The sequence below is a fragment of the Diceros bicornis genome, chromosome 10 (assembly GCF_020826845.1).
Source record: "Diceros bicornis minor isolate mBicDic1 chromosome 10, mDicBic1.mat.cur, whole genome shotgun sequence".
Lineage (NCBI taxonomy): Eukaryota > Metazoa > Chordata > Mammalia > Perissodactyla > Rhinocerotidae > Diceros > Diceros bicornis.
Window position 1 is genome coordinate 22,634,989 of NC_080749.1, and position 14,366 is coordinate 22,649,354.

The 14,366-nt window shown below is 38.2% G+C and overlaps 1 protein-coding gene across 1 annotated transcript in view; it reads left to right on the forward strand.

The window, feature by feature from the left end:
- Positions 1 to 14,366, forward strand: part of THSD7B (thrombospondin type 1 domain containing 7B) — an 808,101-nt gene that overhangs the window by 471,318 nt on the left and 322,417 nt on the right. The gene's annotated exons all lie outside the window — the stretch shown is intronic.

Here is a 14,366-nt window from a genome sequence, read left to right on the forward strand (position 1 = left end):
GATGAAGAGAAAGAGAAAATACACTTAACCCATCCCCTACACTAACCTGTCTACCAGTATTTTTATGTCTTACAAGATTCCAAACCCTGAATGAGCTAGTTTACATTCCGTTACCTGATTAGTCATCTTCAAAGCCCCAGATAAGATATTCTAATTATTTCCTTGTAAGACATCAGGAGATAAGTAATTTTCCCAAGTTTGCAGACCTGGGATTCCAGACTCACTGATTCTAAAATGTCATGCTATTATGTAAACACCAAGCCAAGAAAGGAATTTCAAATCCAGTGGCTTTGTGTTGATGCTACAAAATAATGAAGACAGCAAGACATGTACGCCGTGCATAAAATGGATGATTGAGTTTTTGTCTACCTTGTGCTAAAATTTGTAGTTAAAAATGAAAAATTTTATTTTAATTGATTTGCCTTCACAGTTATTTTCCTTTAACTTGTCTTGCTACTATGCCCAATACAAAAACTTTTATATTACAACTGATATTAATGTCTGAGTGACTTCTTGCACCTTTCATTCAGGTACACCAGTTTTTACACACAGACACATCCTGGAAGGATGCAAAAAGTTGCATAAACCAGAATTTATATGGTTGATCCATAGTGGGTGGTGGTTTAGGGGAGGAAGAATTTTCCCTTCTTCCCTTCTAGGTTCTCCAGCTGGTCTAATAATTAAATTGACATAAGACGGATTAACAAGAGAAAAACAAATTTAATTTTGTATGTACAGGAGTCCTATAAAAATATGAGACTCAAAGAAGTGACCAAAGCAGGAAGCTTTTATACCTTTTAGACAAAGCTGCAATGCATTTATGAAGAATTGACAAGACAAAAGGGTTTGGTCTTGGGGTAGCAAATTGGTGAAGAAGTAACAAGATTTGTTTATATAGCATTCTCAGCCCTAAATTCCCTATCTCTGGTGATAAGGATGCCTTCTACCCTCCTGGTACAGGGAAGGTACCTTTTACATGGGAGATTTATCTCCTGCTTTCAGGGGTACAAAGGAGGGTCAGAGTATCCTTACACTGGCAATTTTTCAAGTACCTTTAATTCAAAATTATCAATATGCCAAAGTAGTATATTTTTGGGTGTCATATTCTGCTTCCCTTCATGATGCAAGCTCTGTATAGCAAACGGCCAAGCAATACACTTCACTCTCCTGTAAGAAGAGTGGAGGAACTGAGAACCTGAAGTTGCTACCTCTGCATCCCTGAGTTGTCCTCACTGTGCTATGACACATAAGCTTGACCTGGCCCTTCTGTCCTCTAGCTGTCAGCACAATGCTAAGCATGAATAGCATACTTTTATGCCTATAAGTGTAGGAAGTATTAATAGGTTAGAGCAACATGGATTATTTAAAAGGGTTTTTCTAATATATAGTTCAGTATTCATGCCTAACAATCATGACAGCCTCTTGAGCTTATATCTTAGATGACATCTGTGCCCCCCAAAACCTGTCTGTATACAGTATAATAGGGTGTTACAGTGTATTTCAGTCTTAATGCTGATGGAGTGCAATGCATTAGGGAGCCCTGTAGCAGGCAGCCACTAGACATTTCATCTGCTAAAATGAAAAGGGATCAGGATGGGGGGAAATAAATCCCTGACATTTCAGCACACATTGGCAAGAAGAAAAGACAAGTGCAACTCGTCATTATAAATAGTGTTGTTAACCCTCCTCATTTATAGTACACATTTCCAATTATACTCATTATGATGTACTTAGCTAGAGGGCAGGTTGCATTTTTTAAGTGTGTTGAGAGCAGTAATGATTTAGCTAGTGCTCATTTGTTTTCTATTGCTTGGTTAAGCATGCTGCATTGTCTTTTTCCTGTTTTACATATTGGACGAATAAGAAATGCTAGCTTTAAATGTGCTAAATCAGTGGTTCTCTGCCCCGGAGATTTTTTAAACATACTGATGCTTGGGCCCTATCCACCAGAGATTCTGATTTAAATGGTTTGGGTTGGGGAGCATTAGGAGTTTGTAAAAGCATCCCTTGAAATTCTATATGCAGCCAGGGTTAAGGACCACATGAATTGAGTAGACAAGGAAAGCAGTTGGAAATGACTTCAGTTGTGATATTTAGAGAGAGAAAGGGCCAAGCTCACAATGATCACTATTTGATAAGGTTCTCTCTCTAAATTGGAGATGTTTTAAGAGCACCTCTAAATTGGAGATGTTTTAAGAGCACGAGTGGTTGAGGATAGGAAGTAGAGGAAATTGAAGATAGTCCCTGGAAATTAGAACTATTGCATAGGCTTCAGTGAGTGTGTGGTGCCTACCACAGTGAGAAAATGTTTATTTGCCTGGACTGTCATCCTAGATATTTTATGGAGATATAACCATGAGTTGCTTCCTCTGAAATCTATGATCAGGGCTTGCATTTAAAGAATTTTAAGTTCAGTGGTTAGTTTTATATATATATTGCATTTGCAAAATGCTTTAAATCTCATTTAATTAGGCATTCCTAACAGCTGTCCTGTGACTTGACTCCACAGTATTACCCACATAGGACTAGCAAAATTGAAGCTCTGAAAGGTTAAGTGCATTGCCCAAGGTCATTTAGCAATTCAATAATGAGCTGGGATTAGAAATCAGAGCCCCGGAGGTCTTGTCTGTTGCCAGAGCCATGAATTTGGCCTCTGTTGCAAAGTGAATGATGATTATGACAATTTAAGAATATAGAATACATTTTTTTCGGGCACTTCAAAATGAAAGAAGTATATGGATATCCTGGAGCCTATTTTCAATGTTTCTGGAAAGTTTAGCAGAAAAGCTTTGCAATTGTGTTTAATTCCATCCATGTATAGATAGGGGTCTTTGGCTCAGTGTGCATTTTTAAGTACTTGTCCGTCTCGGCAGGGAGGGAATTCTGGGGGAGGAGGCTGCTCTTGATGTATCTGCTCTATATATGGAACACCAAGATGAATAGGAAGGAAGTATATAAAAACTTCCTACTCGTAGTTCTTCTAGGGCATTGCATTTTTCACCACTTAAGCCCTCCATTTCTCCTTGAACAAAGAGAGAGCATGCTGGATTGATGGGCTTTGGATAATAAATACAAAGTTTATATTATCATTTTTGAATGCTTATAAAACTTTGCAGAACTTCTGCATTATTATCCATCCATCAAGTTTCACTTTCTGCTTCGCTGGGGACATTTAATAATGCATGTATGTACATTTCAGTATAACACACAACACCCAAGCACATCTCCTACATATAGCAGACACCTGATAAATATTTATCAATGCTGACAACACTGTATGTGGTAAGTGCTTCCCTCTGAGAACTCAGAGTCACAGTATCTATTTTTTTAAATTTAAGTGGGAGATGGGCTGGTGGTGAATCCTGGTTTGTACCTTTTCTACAAAGGAAATCATCTCTGTTTGAATCTCAACAATGGTTTTGAGTAAACTAGAAAGGGGTATTCTCTTGTGTGTAATTAGTCAGTAAAGAGAATGTACTTTTTAGGGGATTTAATGTTGAAGAAACTGCTGCCTAATATCATACCACGATCTCTGTCTGTCTATGGAGTTGACTTAGAAACAGACTTCTTAATGACCATTTGGAACTTTTACCAAATTTGAAAGTTGTTTTCTCCTCATATTCATGCTCCACTGTGATTAAACGCCAGTTCTTTTTAGTTATTTAACATCTATTTTTGATGTTTCTATCAACAATACATATAAAGTAGCACCAGTCGATTATTTTGAGGTAAGCCCTGTACTCTCCTTGCCCTTTAATTTTTAATTTAATGATTCATGAGCAAGTGTGATTTGTGCACAAAATAGTCTTCTTTGGAAACATGAACAGCTATCCCAGGCAGAATTCTGTGGCATGAAATAAAAAGGTCCAGTCATCAGACTGAATAGATAATTTTAAGAACAGCAGTGCAGTTTACCTTTTCCACACATTGGAAATGCAACCCTACGCTGCAGTGAGAAACAAAGTGTGCTTGTTTCTTACATTCACATAAGGTGATAGTTTTTTTCTGAGTGATCATATAATTTTTCACACCAACTGAGACACTTTTTTTTTTTTTTTATTGATGTTTTAATGGTTTCTAACATTGTGAAATTTTAGGTTGTACATTTTTGTTTGTCAATCACCCCATATATGACTCCCTTCACCCCTTGTGCCCACCCCCCACCCCCACTGCCCGGGTAACCACAGTCCAGTTTTCTCTGTCCATGTGTTGGTTTATATTCCACATATGAGTGAGATCATACAGTGTTTGTTTTTCTCTTTCTGGCTTATTTCACTTAACATAATACGCTCCAGGCCCATCCATGTTGTTGCAAATGGGACGATTTTGTCTTTTTTTATGGCTGAGTAGTATTCCATTGTATATATATACCACATTTTCTTAATCCAGTCGTCAGTCGAGGGACACTTAGGTTGCTTCCACTTCTTGGCTATGGTGAATAATGCTGCAATGAACATAGGGGTGCATAAGCCTCTTTGGATTGTTGATTTCAGGTGCGTTGGATAGATTCCCAGTAGTGGGATGGCTGGATCATAGGGCATCTCTATTTTTAATTCTTTGAGGAATCTCCATACCGTTTTCCATAGAGGCTGTACCAATTTGCATTCCCACCAGCTGTGTATGAGGGTTCCTGTTTCTCCACATCCTCTCCAACATTTGTTGTTTTTTGTCTTGGTGATTATAGCCATTCTAACGGGCGTGAGGTGGTATCTTAGTGTTGTTTTGATTTGCATTTCCCTGATGATTAGTGATGTTGAGCATCTTTTCATGTGCCTATGGGCCATCTGTATATCTTCCTTGGAGAAGTGTCTGTTCATTTCCTCTGCCCATTTTTTGATCGGGTTGTTTGTTTTTTTGTTGTTCAATTGTGTGAGTTCTTTATATATTATGGAGATCAACCCCTTGTCAGATGTATGTTTTGCAAATATTCTCTCCCAGCTGGTTGGTTGTTTGTTCATCTTGATTCTGGTTTCATTTGTCTTATAAAAGCTCTTTAATCTGATAAAGTCCCACTTGTTTATTTTTTCTTTAGTTTCCCTAGTCTGGGTAGGCATGTCATCCGAAAAGATTCCTTTAAAACCAATGTCAAATAGTTGTGTTGCCTATATTTTCTTCTATGAGTTTTATAGTTTCAGGTCTCACCTTCAGGTCTTTGATCCATTTTGAGTTAATTTTTGTGAATGGCGATAGCACATGGTCCACTTTCATTCTTTTGCATGTGGCTGTCCAGTTTTCCCAACACCATTTATTGAAGAGACTTTCCTTTCTCCATTGCATGTTCTTAGCACCTTTGTCGAAAATTAGCTGTCCGTATATGTGTGGTTTTATTTCTGGGCTTTCAATTCTGTTCCATTGATCTGTGTGCCTGTTTTTGTACCAGTACCATGCTGTTTTGATTACTATTGCTTTGTAGTATGTTTTGAAGTCAGGAATTGTGATGCCTCCTGCTTTGTTCTTTTTCTTTAGTATTTCTTTAGCTATTCGGGGTCTTTTGTTGCCCCATATAAATTTTAGTATTCTTTTTTCTATTTCTGTGAAGAATGTCATTGGGATTCTGATTGGGATTGCATTGAATCTGTAGATTGCTTTAGGTAATATAGACATTTTAACTATGTTTATTCTTCCAATCCACGTGCATGGGATATCTTTCCATTTCTTTATGTCATCGTGGATTTCCCTCAATAATGTCTTGTAGTTCTCATTGTATAGGTCCTTCACCTCCTTGGTAAGATTTATTCCTAGGTATTTTATTCTTTTTGATGCAATTGTAAATGGTATTATCTTTTTGAGCTCTCTTTCTGTTAGTTCATTATTAGCATATAGAAATGCAACTGATTTTTGTAGATTGATTTTGTACCCTGCAACTTTGCTGTAGTTGTTGATTGTTTCTAACAGTTTTCCAACAGATTCTTTAGGGTTTTCTATATATACAATCATGTCATCTGCAAATAGTGAGAGTTTCACTTCTTCGTTACCTATTTGGATTCCTTTTATTCCTTTTTCTTGCCTAATTGCTCTGGCCAAAACGTCCAGTACTATGTTGAACAGGAGTGGTGAGAGTGGGCAGCCCTGCCTCGTTCCTGTTCTCAGAGGAATGGCTTTCAGTCTTTCCCCGTTGAGTATGATGTTAGCTGTGGGTTTGTCATATATGGCCTTTATTATGTTGAGGTACTTTCCTTCTATTCCCATTTTATTGAGAGTTTTTATCATAAATGGATGTTGTATCTTGTCAAATGCCTTCTCTGCGTCTATTGAGACGATCATGTGGTTTTTATTCTTTGTTTTGTTGATGTGATGTATCATGTTGATTGATTTGCGGATGTTGAACCATCCCTGCGTCTCTGGTATAAATCCCACTTGATCATGGTGTATGATCTTTTTAATATATTGTTGTATTCGGTTTGCCAATATTTTGTTGAGGATTTTTGCATCAATGTTCATCAGCGATATTGGCCTGTAATTTTCTTTCTTTGTATTGTCTTTGTCTGGTTTTGGTATCAGGGTGATGTTGGCCTCATAGAATGATTCAGGAAGTGTTCCATCTTCCTCTATTTTTTGGAATAGTTTGAGGAGGATGGGTATTAAATCTTCTTTGAATGTTTGGTAAAATTCACTGGAGAAGCCATCTGGTCCTGGACTTTTATTTTTTGGGAGGTTTTTGATTACTATTTCAATCTCTTTACTTGTTATTGGTCTATTCAGATTCTCCATTTCTTCTTGGTTCAATTTTGGGAGGTTGTATAAGTCTAAGAATTTATCTATTTCTTCTAGATTGTCCAATTTGTTGGCATATAATTTCTCATAGTATTCTCTTATAATCCTCTGTATTTCCATGGTATCCGTTGTAATTTCTCCTCTTTCATTTCTAATTTTATTTACTTGAGCCTTTTCTCTTTTTTTCTTAGTAAGCCTGCCTAAGGGTTTGTCTATTTTGTTTATCTTCTCGAAGAACCAACTCTTTGTTTCATTAATCCTTTCTACTGTTTTTTTGGTCTCAATATCATTTATTTCTGCTCTGATTTTTATTATTTCTCTCCTTCTGCTGGCTTTGGGCTTTGTTTGTTCTTCTTTTTCTAGTTCTGTTAGGTGTAATTTAAGGTTGCCTATTAGGGCTTTTTCTTGTTTGTTAAGGTGGGCTTGTATCGCTATGAGTTTCCCTCTCAGGACCGCTTTTGCTGCATCCCATATGGTTTGATATGGCACGTTATCATTTTCGTTTGTTTCCAGATAGTTTTTGATTTCTCCTTTAATTTCATCAATGATCCATTGGTTGTTCAGTAGCATGTTGTTTAATCTCCACATTTTTGTCACTTTCCCAGTTTTTTTTTCCTGGTTCATTTCCAGTTTCATAGCCTTATGGTCTGAAAAGATGCTTGTTATGATTTCAATCTTCTTAAATTTATTGAGGCTTGCTTTGTTTCCCAACATATGGTCTATCCTAGAGAATGTTCCATGCGCGCTTGAGAAGAATGTGTAGTCAGCTGTTTTTGGGTGGAGTGCTCTGTATATGTCTACTAGGTCCATCTCGTCCAGTTTTTCATTTAAGTCTAATATTTCTTTATTAACTTTTTGTCTGGATGATCTATCCATTGCTGTAAGTGGGGTGTTAAGATCCCCTACTATTATTGTGTTGTTGTTGATTTCTCCTTTTAGGTTTGTTAATAGTTGTTTTATGTACATTGGTGCTCCTATGTTGGGTGCATATATATTTATAAGTGATATGTCTTCTTGATGGAGTGTCCCTTTTATCATTATATATTTCCCTTCTTTGTCTTTCTTAACCTGTTTTATCTTGAAGTCTACTTTGTCTGATATGAGTATGGCAACACCTGCTTTCTTTTGTTTGCCATTAGCTTGGAGTATTGTCTTCCATCCTTTCACTCTGAGCCTGTGCTTGTCTTTAGTGCTAAGATGTGTTTCCTGAAGGCAGCATATTGTTGGGTCTTGCTTTTTAATCCATCCTGCCACTCTGTATCTTTTGATTGGAGAGTTCAATCCATTTACATTTAGGGTAATTATTGAAATATGAGGGCTGAATGTTGCTGTTTTGTCACTTATTTTCTGGTTCTTTTGCATTTCCTTTGTTTCTTGTCCCATTTGTTTTGGACTGCCAATTCAGTTTGGTTGTTCTGTCTTATGATTCTTCTAGTTTTCTCTTTGTTTATCATATGTGGTTTTTTTTTTTTTTTTTAAAGATTTTATTTATTCATTTTTTTTCCCCCCAAAGCCCCAGCAGACAGTTGCATGTCATAGGTTCACATCCTTCTAGTTGCTGTACGTGGGACCCGGCCCCGGGTTGGACGGAGAAGCGGTGCCTCGGGGCGCGCCCGGGATCCGAACCCGGGCCACCAGCATCAGAGCGCGCGCACTTAACCGCTAAGCCACGGAGCCGGCCCCATATGTGGTTTTAATTTGATTATTTGTTTAGTGGTTACCTTGAGGTTTGGGAAGAAAATCTTGTGTATGAGATAGTCCATTATCTGATAGCCTCCTATTTCCTTATACTAAGTCAATTCAGTCACTTTCCTCTTCCCCTTCTAAGTTGCTCTTGTTATACCTTATTCTATCTTGTGTTGTGGCTGTGTGTTTACAGTGATGAGGTTAAATTTATTTTTGGTGAATTTCTTCCTTTGATCTTTGAGTTTAGTATTTAAGTGGTTGCTAACCTATTCTGGTAAAGATCTACTATTTCTCTGATTTTGTCTACCTACTTTTCTCCTTACTCCAAGCTTTGTGTTCCCTTTCTCTTCTTTTTTTCAGGCCTGAGGGCCTTCTTGAGTATTTCTTGTAGTGGGGGTCTCGTGGCCATGAACTCCCTTAGCTTTTGTTTATCTGGGAGAGTTACTATTTCTCCATCATATTTGAAGGATATTTTTGCTGGATAGAGTATTCTTGGCTGAAAGTTTTTGTCTTTTAGTATTTTGAATATATCATTCCAGTCTCTTCTAGCCTGAAAAGTTTCTGTTGAGAAATCCGCTGAGAGCCTGATGGGAGTTCCTTTGTATGTTATTTTTTGTTTTTGTCTAGCTGCCCTTAATATTGTTTCTTTGTCGTTGACCCTGGCTAGCCTTACCACTAGGTGTCGTGGTGCAGGCCTTTCTGTTAATATATATAGGCGTCCTGTTGGCTTCGCTTACTGGTATTTCCTGCTCCTTCCCCAGATTTGGGAAATTTTCAGCTATTATTTCCTTGAATAGGCTCTCTGTTCCTCTTTCCCTCTCCTCTCCCCCAACTGAGACACTTTTGAAAGTAAGAGGATGAGCTATTAATATTTAAGCCAGCATAGCAGGCATTAAACTGTTTGCCCTGCAAACAGGACGTTTGCGCACCCCATCCATTCCTCTCCAATGATATGAGAAGGTGCTTGGTACTAATTGCCTTGCACTTGTAGTTTAATTTACCAGGAACATGGAATGGTTTTAATCCACCCATAGTCTACTCCTATATGTTCAGAACATGGATGAAACCCAGCACTGAATAGAAGACCAGTTTGTCGCATTTTTCTTTTAATTAGAAGGAGCCTCAATTATTGAAGCTTTTCTTCTACTATTTTTTTTTTACTCTTTCTTCTCATTGTCTCACATGAACTCGTATTATGCTAGAGACGACCCCTTGTACCAGGCCATATGTACATGTTTTACGTGCAGTATCTCATTTAATCCAGTGATCATAAGAAATAGAAACTTTTATTTGGCCTTTTTTATAGCCAAGGAAGCTGAGGCTTTGCAAGGTTAAAGGAATTGCCTGAAGTCTAACAAGCACTCGAGTTATAACTCAACTCCAGGAAGTATTTAATGTGTGGTTGTTTATGATATGAATCTTAAAATATCACTGGTCCCATCCTGTGCATCAAGATCAATTAGAGAGGAATCATGAGCAGATTTTTGTTTTTGTTTATTTAATGGTGAACTGGATATGTAAGTGGGGAGGAGGAAGGAGAGTACCAGGTGACAACCAAGAGTTACAAGGCGATAAGCTTGGAATATTGGTGCCGTGAAGCAGAATGGGTCGCTGAGATCTGTTAGACCTATTAGTAATGGAGATGTTTGAGAAACAAGGAAAGGCCAGAGTGGTCTTTTTAAAAAATATATACCTTTAGAATTCTGCAGATTGAATTGAATATCTGCACACGTTGCTGAAACGTAACAATCCTGCATCTGTTTTGCACATCCATTTGCCTTTAGAAGCCCTCTTCTCCTGTGTTCATCTCCAGCGTTGCCTCTCCCGTCAGCCAGTGCATATGTTCACCCTGCTTTCCCATGCTCTCCTTGCTCTTTCCCTACTCTCACATCTCAAATTATTTGGAAACTTAAGGGGTCACTTCTTTACTCCAAATCATTAATTAAATAACCCTGCCACCAGGGCTCAATGCTCATGACTCTTCAATTTGGTGTGATTAACCCCAGCTTACCTGGCCATGAATCACCCAGAGGTGCTCTTAGCATCCTGATTTCCTCCACTTTGCTATCATCCTTCTGGGGCAGACTGGTATAGACCTTCACAGAGAATCTGTAAATATCCCTCAGTGTTTGTAGCCCACTTGTATATTTCCTATATTAAATATGGTTCTTGATCTTTAAGTTGACATCTTCTCTGAATGTTACTTCTTTTGACTGTAATTAATAACTTAATTATGCTTGATGACTTAGTGATGATAAAATACGCATAAATCAAAATTGAATTTAGACTAGTTGTTTATTAGCCATAATCATGTTTGAGCAGTTCTTTATGTTTGCAAACAAGTACTTTAATTTATTGTTATTTTTTCAGAGGCCTAATGAGATTGGAAGCATCCCTCACAAAGCCCCACAAACACTGTTTTTGTTGATACTTGAAGCCTTCTGCAAACAGGGTACTATTGAAGAATTGATTAGAAGGGAAGAAGTATCCCTTGGGAATAACTGAGGAGCTGTGATGTGAACTCTTCCCTGGAATGCCCCTCTCTCTTCATCTTACTATAAAGTCTCTTATGGAAAGATTATGGGCTTTGTTGTCTATTTAGCCACAGTTTTAATCCTAACTAGGTGACTTTGAGCAAATTATTTAACTGTCTCACCTTCCATTTTCTTATCTGTAAAATGGGAATAATAGTAATAATAATAATAGTAATACCAACCCTGTAAACTGTTGCAATAATAAAATGAAACAGCATATGCAAAATGCCCAGAAGAGGATCTGATATAGACTAAGGTGGTAATTCCTGGAAACTTCTAGTATGTTTTATACACATACATAATCCAAATGTTTGCCACCTGCAAAGCCACTATCTTCCCCTCTCTATATGTGCTTCCCGGAAATAAATTTCTTCTTGTGTATTCAATGCAAAGGGAGGCTCTGTTTGACATCACTTCCTGAGAGCTTCCACTTAGCCTTTTGTTCATCCTTTTTTGTCTGGCTTCAAACCATGACGTTGGGTGCTGCCAGAAGCATCTACTTCTTTTGTTGCTAATTACCTCTTGGACTTCTGGAATCGTTGTCCTCCCTGGAAACGAAACTGCTACCCTCATGCTGGCTTCAGAGTAGAAGTGGAGTGAGAAGACCATTGACTGCTCCATCCCAAGTGTAGATGCTGCCTGCCCTTGAGTTTCCTGTGATGCCAGCTAACTCATGTCTGTTGTGTGTAACTGACTCTGCTATAGGTTTGGTCATAAATTGAGGCACTTACACCATAGGGTGGAGAAAAATCCTTTCAAACTGGGTATTCAATATGACCATTCCAAAGTTCGAGGAGAAAGAAACACACTCATCCACGCATCAACACACGCGTTTCACAGAAAGAGAAAATCTTAGCAGGTGTCTCACAGATCCTGGTGGTGTTTTGCTATGTTAAGATCCTCCCTTATCTTTCTCTCTCTTCAAAGACATATAAATTTTTCTTCATTTCTGTATAGTGCCAATCAATTTTCTTTCTGGGAAAACCTTACCTCTATTCTAAAAGTTTATTTTACCCATAGAACTCATCCTACTCAACCTCCACCTGAAGCACTATAGGGCATGATAATCAACTATTTTTCCCAAACTTTGAATTATTTGACCGGAAATTACACCATAAAGCAGAATACCTCTGCGTGCAGGTGTTCATTGTGTGTGTGTGTGTGTGTGTGTGTGTGTGCATGTGCACGTGCATGCAGTGTTAAGGGAGAGGCATTGATCCGTGTTCTCTCTCGTGTGTGATAAAGGCATCCTTTTTACTTTTCCTATTGTCTTCAATCTTTATTTCTGGGCTCCTAAGATAACACTTGGACAAAACACTCGCACACACACACAAACACACACATGTTCATGTACACATCCTAAGGGTAAACAATAATTTTCAGAGTAAGTAGGGTGTAATTGGAATTAATTGAGAGTGGGGGAAGAGACTTTTTCCTGAAGGCATAATTATTTATACAGATGTCCCCACCCAAATGAAGATAGCTTTTATATTATTATGTAGAACTGTTTTAATTACAGTTTTTTTTTAACCTTTTGTTTTATACTCCTCAGAGGGCTTTAAGTACTTTTAGAAAGGGACCAATAGTAGCATTCCTCTCTGTCTAAGAGTAGCTTGTCCTCTTTGACTTTATTAGCATGTCCTGGCAGGAAACAGGTGGCCCACTCAAATGGGGCAACTGGGGAAAATTTAATGAAGGGACTATTTACGAAGCAGTGGGCAGGGCTAACTTAAACTAACAGGAAATGATTCAGTACCTGGACTAGTGACACTGGGAGCCTGAAAGTTGATAAGTGTTGGAGCAATTAGAACTCAGAGAAAGAAGCTGTGGAAGAGTGCCCCTCCAAAGGCTTTTGGTAGGGGTAGGGAACCATCTTGAGGTGATCCAGAGGATAAAATCTAGTGGAATAAATACCCTGATCTCTCTCTCTCTCCTCTTGCCATCTTTTTCCCTTCCGTTGTGTGCCCCATCCCCTGGTTGGCCAAATCCAACCAGAAGCCAATGTACAAGGGGGCCACTGCTACACTCCTAATATGATCGGTTCCCTGGATACAGAGCAGATTAAAGAATGGCAAAAAAAAAAAAAAAAAAAAAGGAGATCTGTGAGCAGATGGAAAAGATACCATGCATCTCCTTAACTTATAATTCAAGATCATAAAATGTACAAATGTGTTGGTTTCTCCTTTTTTCTCATAATAGTAGAAATGAATTTTAAAAGCCCTAATTCCTCATCAAAAACAAAAGGAGAGGACCATGAGTGGATGAGAGCTCTAAACTCATTTATGAAAGATGTAATGAGCAAAGACTGAAGAGCAGAGAAACTAATGAAACAGCACAGGAAACCATGACCTAACTTAGCAGGAATGTGGGTGGCAATAGAAGAGGAAGCTCGTCTACCCAGGAAGACTCTTTAGGATTGTGGTGGCTGGTCTGACGGAAGACAGGAGTGAGGAGTGGGACTGAAAAAAATATGGGTTATTTAAAGTCTTTAAATAACCTGTAGAGGCATAAAAATAGTGATATAATTATAAAAAATTAAAAGGTAGTGCAAAGTAAATTATCATAAATTATGGCGGAAAGTCAATAGAAAATGTCTGAAGTTAATAAATCAAGAAGTAATGACATGACTGTATTATTTATAGATTTTGAGGTAACCACAGAAGACCTAAATATAGAAACAGTTCAAAATATTCTGGGAGAAGGAGGACAGGGAATGGGTTGTGAGTTATTTGCTTCTCACTATGAGTCATTTTTGTGTGTGTGTGTGAGGAAGATCGGCCCTGAGCTAACATCCGTTGCCAGTCTTCCTCTTTTTGCTGAGGAAGATTAGCCCTGAGGTAACATCTGTGCCTATCTTCCTCTACTTTGTATATGAGATGCAGCCACAGCATGACTTGATGAGTGGTGCATATGTCCGTGCCCAGGATTGGAACCTGCGAACCCCTGGCCGCCAAAGTGGAGGCGTGAACTTAACCACTATACCACCGGGCCGACCCCGCTATGAGTCTTTTTGTACTAATGATTTTTAAAAAAACCATGTGAATATATAATTTTAATAAAGTCTCCTTTTTTCCTTTTGTTTTGCTCCACTTAGTTTACTGGCTTTCTAGAAATTTTCTTCTTAACATGGTTAGATCCATTATCTGTCTCAAACCTACCAATTAATTCCATTTTCTCCTACACTCCCTTCTCTCCATTCTTCATAAGCCTCCACAAGAGCACACACACAAGCCGTACACACACATCTTCCTTCTGAATGCAGTTACATCTTGCTCTATAAATTCCATGTGCCTTATTCCATTCCATTCTTTATGTTTCCTTGTCTTTACTCAAGTTGTTTTCTTGCCTTGAAATGACTTCAGCCTTTTTTCTTTTTCCTATACAGCCTTCAAATCCCAGAATACAATCTGCTTCCTCCATGAGCTGTCTTTG